Source organism: Mustelus asterias, unplaced genomic scaffold, assembly GCF_964213995.1.
Source record: "Mustelus asterias unplaced genomic scaffold, sMusAst1.hap1.1 HAP1_SCAFFOLD_145, whole genome shotgun sequence".
Classification (NCBI taxonomy): Eukaryota; Metazoa; Chordata; class Chondrichthyes; order Carcharhiniformes; family Triakidae; genus Mustelus; species Mustelus asterias.
The window spans coordinates 403098-411467 of record NW_027590170.1 but is presented as its reverse complement, the minus strand read 5'-3'; the positions used below and the strand labels follow the sequence as shown (position 1 = coordinate 411467).

Genomic DNA, 8370 nt, shown 5'->3' with positions numbered 1-8370 from the left:
GTACGTGCACTCTTGTGAATTCTTGTGATAAGAGACATGGATACATTTTACCTGCACGTTCATAGGAGAAAGGGAATAACCGCTACATCACAGCAATACTACGGGATCAAAATAACCAAAGCGACTTATATAGGATTGTAAACGGTGCGGTCGTGCTGTAGTTCTGGAACAGATTCAGCAGAAATATAAGTGTGGTCATTGATACCTTGGTTTAGAATATCGTGCAAAGTTGGTGTCTCAGTCTCTGTGGCGCAATTGGTCAGCGCGTTCGGATATTAACCGAAAGGTTCGTGGGTCGGGACCTCCTCAGAACTAGAGCTCTTAGTGTTTTCTCACATCAGCATTCAAATGCAAACAGTTGTGGGGTTGGCAATGGGTCCTTGGGCGTCAATAAAAATATCTCTGAAGTGTTACCAGCTGTGCTGTTATCTGGTGTTGCCAACGTTATTTAATGACTATCGATTTCAAATATATTACATATAACATTATATACATGCATCCATTATACTGTTAAGCTTAACAATTAGAATAGAAACATTAATTTGTGGCTGAGCATTTGCTCCAATTCCATATTCCTGTTCCCAGTCATTGTTGGATAGATCAGAAATCTGCCGAACCCAGACTGAAATGTGTTCAATGATGGAACATCTACAGGCCTCTGGCGTAGAGAATTCCGAAGATTCGCTGTCGTCTGAGTGATGCAATTTCTCCTCACCTCAGACCTAAATCATCAGCGCTTTATCCTGAGATTGTATCCCGTGTTTTAGATTCCCGGACCAAGGAGAATATTATCTCAGCATCCACCCTTCAAACTCGTAGAATCAGAGAATCCCTGCAGTACATAAGGAGGCCATTCGGTACACCAAGCCTATACCAATAACAATCCCAACAACAATACCGAACCCACACAGCTTTGGACCGTGGGAGGAAAGCGGAGCCAGTTGCTCTCCGTGATGAATGCCTGCCGTGTGTTACCTTGCATGTTTCACAGAAGCCACAGTGATGAGTTTGGTGGGTTTTGGAAACTGAAAGTGCCACATGAGCAGCTGCGGGACTATTTCACCTCACTGTCGATTTCATGTTCCAGCGAACAGGAATCGCTCTGCTCATTGGCTGATGCACTCACTTGTGTTCGATCTACACATGACAATTTCAAGGAGAAACTTGTTTTTGGTGAATAAAAAGTCTGAAATAAAAATAGAAGACAGATGGTTCATGGATAAATTAATGTTTTAAGGAACATGCATCAACCTCCCTGATGGTCCAGTCGTTAAGATTCGGTGCTTTTACCACTGTGGCCCGGTTTCGATTCCCGGTCAGGGAATGTGACAACCCTGCATTCAGGCTTTGACAAAGGGTCATCTAAACTCGAAACGTTAGCTCTTTTCTCTCCTTACAGAAGCTGCCGGACCCATTGAGATTTTCCAGCATTTTCTCTTTTGATTAAAGTGAGGAACTGATTGGCTTGGCGGACGAGTTTAGTTGCTCCACCAGTAAACCGGAACTGCTTCAAATGCGCACATGGCTATGTCGTGTAGTGGTTCTCACGTTCGTTTCAAAGGCGGAAAATCCCCCAGTTCAAGATCGGGCCGAAACATTTCCAAATGATTTCATTTCAAAGTGATTCAGATTTCAGAATTATTCTCGTTTCTCGTGAAACATTAATTGAGCTGTTGAGTTTTTTTTAACAGCATTTAACACGGTAATCTCCGAGTAAAGAATATAAAAGGGAAAGTCTGTGATAGCGAGCAAGACAGGATGGAATAACTGGCACAAGGAATAAGGGACAAGGGCAACATTGGTTGCTTCCCATTATTTTGAATCTTTGCTGCTTTTCTGGGTGAACTCCAGCTCTCCATTCCTCTGGCAGCGTCACCACTCAAACTGAGTCTTTCTCCATCCCACTTTGCTAATCTCACAGTTACGGCTTTCTGAATGAAAACTGTTTGCAATCAGTAGAAGTCAAATTGATTAGTCTTTCATTCAGTGAGAAGTTTTCTTGTCATTTAGCCCGAGAATTTTATCCCGAAATGAGTGATATTTCTGTCAATGCAAACGATTAAATCTGACCCATTGCCACCCAGTAGTTACCTTGTATCACCATCTCTATCGGCAGCGCTTTGCAGTCTATCAGTGCCTTTCACTTTCTCTGCTTGTTCTTGACCTCTTCTCTATGTGACATTTCCCACTAGGAAGCAAAACTGCAAATCTCAGTCCACTGATTCTGGCAGAGCTGCTTTGGACAAGGAAGTATTGCTGGTCTGTTTATAAGAAATGTTAAATGTTAATATATCGAAGGCAGTCTGCGACCCTGAAAGCTGGACCACCAGGATCTCATTAGCCTTATTCTCCCAGACACTGATTGCAGCAACGTGCACAGTACCAATTATCCGCAGGCACAAACTCCTTCCTGTCTGTTAAGATTTGAAATTGTTCATATTTTCACACTGGCTTCCATTGTGACGGAAACAGAGCTGTGATAAGCTGATCTTGTTCAGTACATTTATCCCAGTAAGGCTTATATCAGTTCGATGCTAACATTGCTCTTTGAATGTGGTGAGGTACAGTGAAATTTAATGCAGTTGAAGGTACCTTACACATTTTTCCAGGAGGAACCAGCCAGGGCAATGTAAATATGAATTGTTGTGGGTAATTGACAGGATTGTGTAATGGGACTAATATTTCTCCCTGCTGTTCAAATTGGCACAAGTATTGAGCGACCATTTTCAAGCTGCTGTTGTGTGGAGGGTTCCGTGGTGTAACGGTGAGCACTCTAGACTCTGAATCCAGCGATCCGAGTTCAAATCTCGGTTGGACTTTGTATTTCTTTGCCAAATGCTGGTGATTGATTTGCTGAAGGGCATTTCGCTTAATTTTCTCACGAAGGACGAACTGTGTTTACAATGCGCATTGCTGAGCCTCTGGCGCCAGATGCCTGCAATGTCAGTGTTTTTCGTCTTTTCGACAACACTTTAACTCCTCTGTTGAAAGGAAGAAGCAGTTGATGTCACAGAATAACAATTCGACTGGAGTCTGTGAATTATTGAGCAAATGTGTGTGTGTGCGTGTGTGTGCCTGAGAGAGAGAGAGAGAGAATAGCTACGTGTGTGTGTTTTGGGAGAAAAATTCTCCCAAATCATGGAACATGATTGCCTCCTTCAGCCAAAGACAACACGGATTGAGCTGGGTCATGGAATTGACAGTGAGGTGATATAGTCCCACAAGCTGCTGAAGTTTAGAAGTATGAGGGGGGATCTGATCGAGGTTTATAAAATTATAAATGGTTTGATAAAGTGAAGGTAGACCAAAAGTTTCTTCTTATGGGGCGATCTAGAATAAGAGGTCACGTGTACAGTTTGAGAGCTGGTAGATTTAAAACTGAGATGAGGAAGAACTACTTCTCGCAAAGGGTGGTGAATTGGTGGAACTCGCTGCCCCATAGCGCGGTGGAGTCTGAATCATTGCATGATTTCAAGAAGGGATAGATATATTTCTGATTTTAAAAAACACATTAAAGGAATATGGAGAGCAGGTGGGGAGGTGGATTTCAGATCAAGATGTCAACCATGATTTGATTGAATGGCAGAGCAGGACCAAAGGGCTGAACTTGCCTGCATCTGCTCCCAATTCCCATGTTCCTATGTTTCTATGTGTACGGTTAAATTTTCAAGCCCACCAACATCATCACTGCGGTTCTGTTGAAATATGTGTACAGTACGTCCTCTGGTTCCCCTTCACCCACAATGCAGGTGAGTCGTGCAAGTAACTTTGTAATCATCTCATTCTGTGGTGTAATCATTCTGTCTTTTATTTTCTCCTAGCTTCCACCATATCAGATGTTGGAGAAAAAGTCTTCGGTCAGAATGCTGTCGATTCCACGGTGTAACGGTTCGCACTCTGGCCTCTCGCCTCCAATCTCTTTTTTTAAAATTGGGACAAATAACTGAGTGAATGACTCCTGTAGGTGGACCCCATGCACACTGCAGCTTCCCTGCCTCTCAGCGCTTTGTATTCTTGAGCAATCGTCCTCTGGGGCTGATGCAATGAAGCCAGGAGAGTCTTTCGCTGCAACATCTGCAATTGATTGCGGTGGAATTTGCTGAAATTTCCTCAATGTTTATATTTCCACTTTCTGAGAATTTAAAATTAAATGCTCTTCAGAAAACCCATCATCGGCTTGAGCAAAAAACACCAATCCTTCATCGAGTTCTGAACTCCAATTGCTGCATTCGGAGTCCAGAGTGCTCACCATCACACCACAGAACCAGTAACAGAGCCGCCAGATGCAAATGGTCACTCAAAGCACGTGGCATTTTTCATTCAATGTGGCAGCAACGGCAAGTGGGTCAAATGCTTTGGGTGACCATTTGCAGCCGGCTGCTATATTGTAGGTTCTCTTGTCTCATGGTGAGCATTCTTCTAATATACAGAGAAAACAAATTCATCCCACTGAATCTCTCCTCCCAGGACAACCGCCTCATCATAGGATTAAATCCAGTGAACCTTGGTTAGACATAGACAGCGAGAGAATCTAGGGAGCAAAGAGCAAAAGAGGGAACAGTGATCGATGCACAGATAGAGAGACTGAGAGAGTGACAGAGTCTGAGACAGGTCTTCAGTGACAAAAAGAGACAGAGAGGGACAGAGAGTGAGGCAGACACCCACAATCCAATATACATACAACAGCTGTCTGAACCCACAAGCATAGGGTCCTCTGGATGGGTGAATAAGGATTACGTAAATGTCCGCAAGCATTGTCACCTTTTGAAAATGTCTGGATTCCCTGTAAGGTTGTTGTGCTAACAGAAGAGTGTGCTCAGGTTCTCAAATCATACCCCATGTGAGCCAATTCCGCCATGTCACGGGAAATAAACTAACAAACTCCACGACTTATCCATTACAAACCAAGAAGTTGCCTGGGGTTTGAACCGGGGAGGCCTTTCACAGTCATGCAGATTTTAACACCCGCAGCGGGAATCGTACCTTAGAAAACACGCATCAACTAAATATATTTTCATTACTATCTAAAAGCGGATCAGACATCTGCACTGAAAAATGATAATGTTGGAAAAACTCAGGAAGTCAGCCAGCGTGTGTGCAAAGGGAAACAAAGATAAACTTTCACCTCCATGATCTTTCATTAATATTGGGAATGTTTAGAAATGTAGGACGTTTAAAACAAGTGAAAACCAGCAGGGATGAAACATAACAACATCTGGTGTGGTGGAAGCCTGGGGAAAATAAATGAGGGAAACAGAGAATGACAGAATGATTACACCACAGGATGAGATGATTACAAAGTTACTTGCACAACTCACGTGCGTTGTGGGTGAAGGGGAACCAGAGGGCGTACTGTACATATATTTCAACAGAACCGCAATAATGAGGTTGGTGGGCTTGAAAATTGAACCTTACACATAGAAACATAGGAACATGGGAATTGGGAGCAGATGTCGGCAAATTCAGCCCTGTGGTCCTGCTCTGCCATTCAATCAGATCATGGTTGACATCTCCTTGATCTGAAATCCACCTCCCCACCTGTTAGAACATAGAACATAACAGCGCAGTACAGGCCCTTCGGCCCTCGATGTTGCGCCGACCAGTGAAACCAATCTAAAGCCCCTCTGATCTACACTATTCCAATATCATCCATATGTTTATCCAATAACCATTTGAATGCTCTTAATGTTGACGAGTCAATTCCATGACCCAGCTCAATCCGTGTTGTCATTGGCTGAAGGAGGCAATCATGTTCCATCCAAACAGGACATTTTGAAGGAGAAACGTGTCACAAGTGAAAAAGATCTGAGATGAAAATAGTTTAGCAAAGGGGCATGTGTGAAGTCAATTTGAAAAATACAGTTCACCGGTTTCCCTGGCAATCCAATGGTTCATGTTCAGCACTCCCCCAGTGATGTCTGGTTTCAATTCCCGCTGAGGAAAATAAGAGTATTTGCTCTCAGCAAACCATTAATAATGATCTGATTTTCTCTCTGATCGAAAACAGATCTATTAGAATTAGCCGAGCAAGTTTATATCAGAGCTGGAAATTTCACATGTGCAACAGTTCAAGAACAAACACAGAAAAAGGACAGTGATAGGCTGCAAAATGCAAACGATTGAGATGTTGATGCAAGGTAAAATCTGTCTGGTAATGGGTCAGATTTTGCTGTTTATATTGACACAGAATAATGAAACTTTTCCCTCACTCTCCATTGAAAAGCACTTGGAAATGTTTCTGTCCGGTTTCGAACCGTCGGAAGCAAAAGTGATAATTACACTTGTGTTCGTGGTATGTTGTCATTGGCTGAACACATCATGGTGTTGAAGCAGAAGGTGCCGTTTGGCAGGAGAAAGCTGTTTGTGGTGAAAGTGGTCTGGCGTGAAAATTAAAGGAAGAAAAGCAGCGGGGGTAAATTAAATTCTAAAACACCCTGTAAGCTGCTGGTCTGGTGGTTAGATTTTGACTCTTTCTCTGCTGTTTAGATTACTGGTCTGGAATGGAAGATTTATTGCTCCTATCCAAACTCTGAAAACAAATGTGAGTTATTGCCTGGATGAAGATACAAAACATAATTTATGGTCCTTAAGTGCAGACCCTGAGCAAATTCAACAGGAGGTTCTCTTGTCATTTCTGGCAGGAAATTGGGAAGCAACGAGCTTAAGGACAGTTTAAATGGTGCCGGCCCTTCACTGCAGCTCATTGTGTTGCTGACGTGAGATGATTTCTGTTTGTTACTTACCTGAATCAGTGAAGGAACAGGCTCATGCCTCCTGTTGGCCTTTCCAAACTCCATTGCTTTTAATGAATTTCAGTAACATTATCAGTAAATAACATGTTTGTGAGGTGCCTTAATGTGGTAGCGTGGCCGAGCGGTCTAAGGCGCTGGATTAAGGCTCCAGTCTCTGCGGAGGCGTGGGTTCGAATCCCACCGCTGCCAGACTGGATTTAAGTTTTGGTCGAACAGCTCGGATTGAGTGCAGGAGTGCGTGCGGTGTCGTTTTCGTCAGGAACAACGAGCAGAGACATTACTAACTTAAAAAGTTGCTGGGGTAAAGCAGCGTGTGTGCAAGTGGCTCCTTTCGAGAGCACACACAGGCTGAATTTCTGACTGCCCAGTTAAACAACCTGATGAAGGAGCAATGCTCCTGAAAGCCTGTAATTACAAATAAACTTGTTGGACTTTAACTTGGTGCTGTGAGAATTCTTACTGTACCCACTCCAGTCCAATGCCGGCATAGAACATAGAACAGTACAGCACAGAACAGGACCTTCGGCCCACGATGTTGTGCCGACCTTCATCTGAAACCAAGATCAAGCTATCCCACTCCCTACCATCCTGGTGTGCTCCATGTGCCTATCCAATAACCGCTTAAATGTTCCTAAAGTGTCTGACTCCACTATCACTGCAGGCAGTCCATTCCACACCCCAACCACTCTCTGCGTGAAGAACCGACCTCTGATATCCTTCCTATATCTCCCACCATGAACCCTACAGTTATGCCCCCTTGTAATAGCTCCATCCACCCGAGGAAATAGTCTTTGAACGTTCACTCGATCTATCCCCTTCATCATTTTATAAACCTCTATTAAGTCTCCCCTCAATCTCCTCCGCTCCAGAGAGAACAGCCCCAGCACCCTCAACCTTTCCTCATAAGACCGACACTCCAAACCAGGCAGCATCCTGGTAAATCTCCTCTGCACTCTTTCCAGCGCTTCCACATCCTTCTTATAGTGAGGTGACCAGAACTGCACGCAATATTCCAAATGTGGTCTCACCAAGGTCCTGTACAGTTGCAGCATAACCCCACGGCTCTTAAACTCCAACCCCCTGTTAATAAAAGCTAACACACTATATGCCTTCTTCACAGCTCTATCCACTTGAGTGGCAACCTTTAGAGATCTGTGGATATGGACCCCAAGATCTCTCTGTTCCTCCACAGTCTTCAGAACCCTACCTTTGACGCTGTAATCCACATTTAAATTTGTCCTACCAAAATGAATCACCTCACATTTATCAGGGTTAAACTCCATTTGCCATTTTTCAGCCAAGCTTTGCATCCTATCTATGTCTCTTTGCAGCCTACAACAGCCCTCCACCTCATCCACTACTCCACCAATCTTGGTGTCATCAGCAAATTTACTGATCCACCCTTCAGCCCCCTCCTCTAAGTCATTAATAAAAATCACAAAGAGCAGAGGACCAAGCACCGATCCCTGCGGCACTCCGCTAGCAACCTGCCTCCAGTCCGAAAATTTTCCATCCACCACCACCCTCTGTCTTCGATCAGACAGCCAGTTACCTATCCAATCGGCCAACTTTCCCTCTATCCCACACCTCCTTACTTTCATCATAAGCCGACCATGGG

General features: G+C 43.9%; 1 non-coding gene across 1 annotated transcript; it reads left to right on the top strand.

The window, feature by feature from the left end:
- Positions 1–6859: 6859 nt before the first annotated feature.
- trnal-aag (transfer RNA leucine (anticodon AAG)) lies at positions 6860–6941 on the top strand. Its single transcript has one exon. It is a non-coding gene; the product is annotated as a tRNA-Leu (tRNA).
- The last annotated feature ends 1429 nt before the right edge of the window (positions 6942–8370 follow it).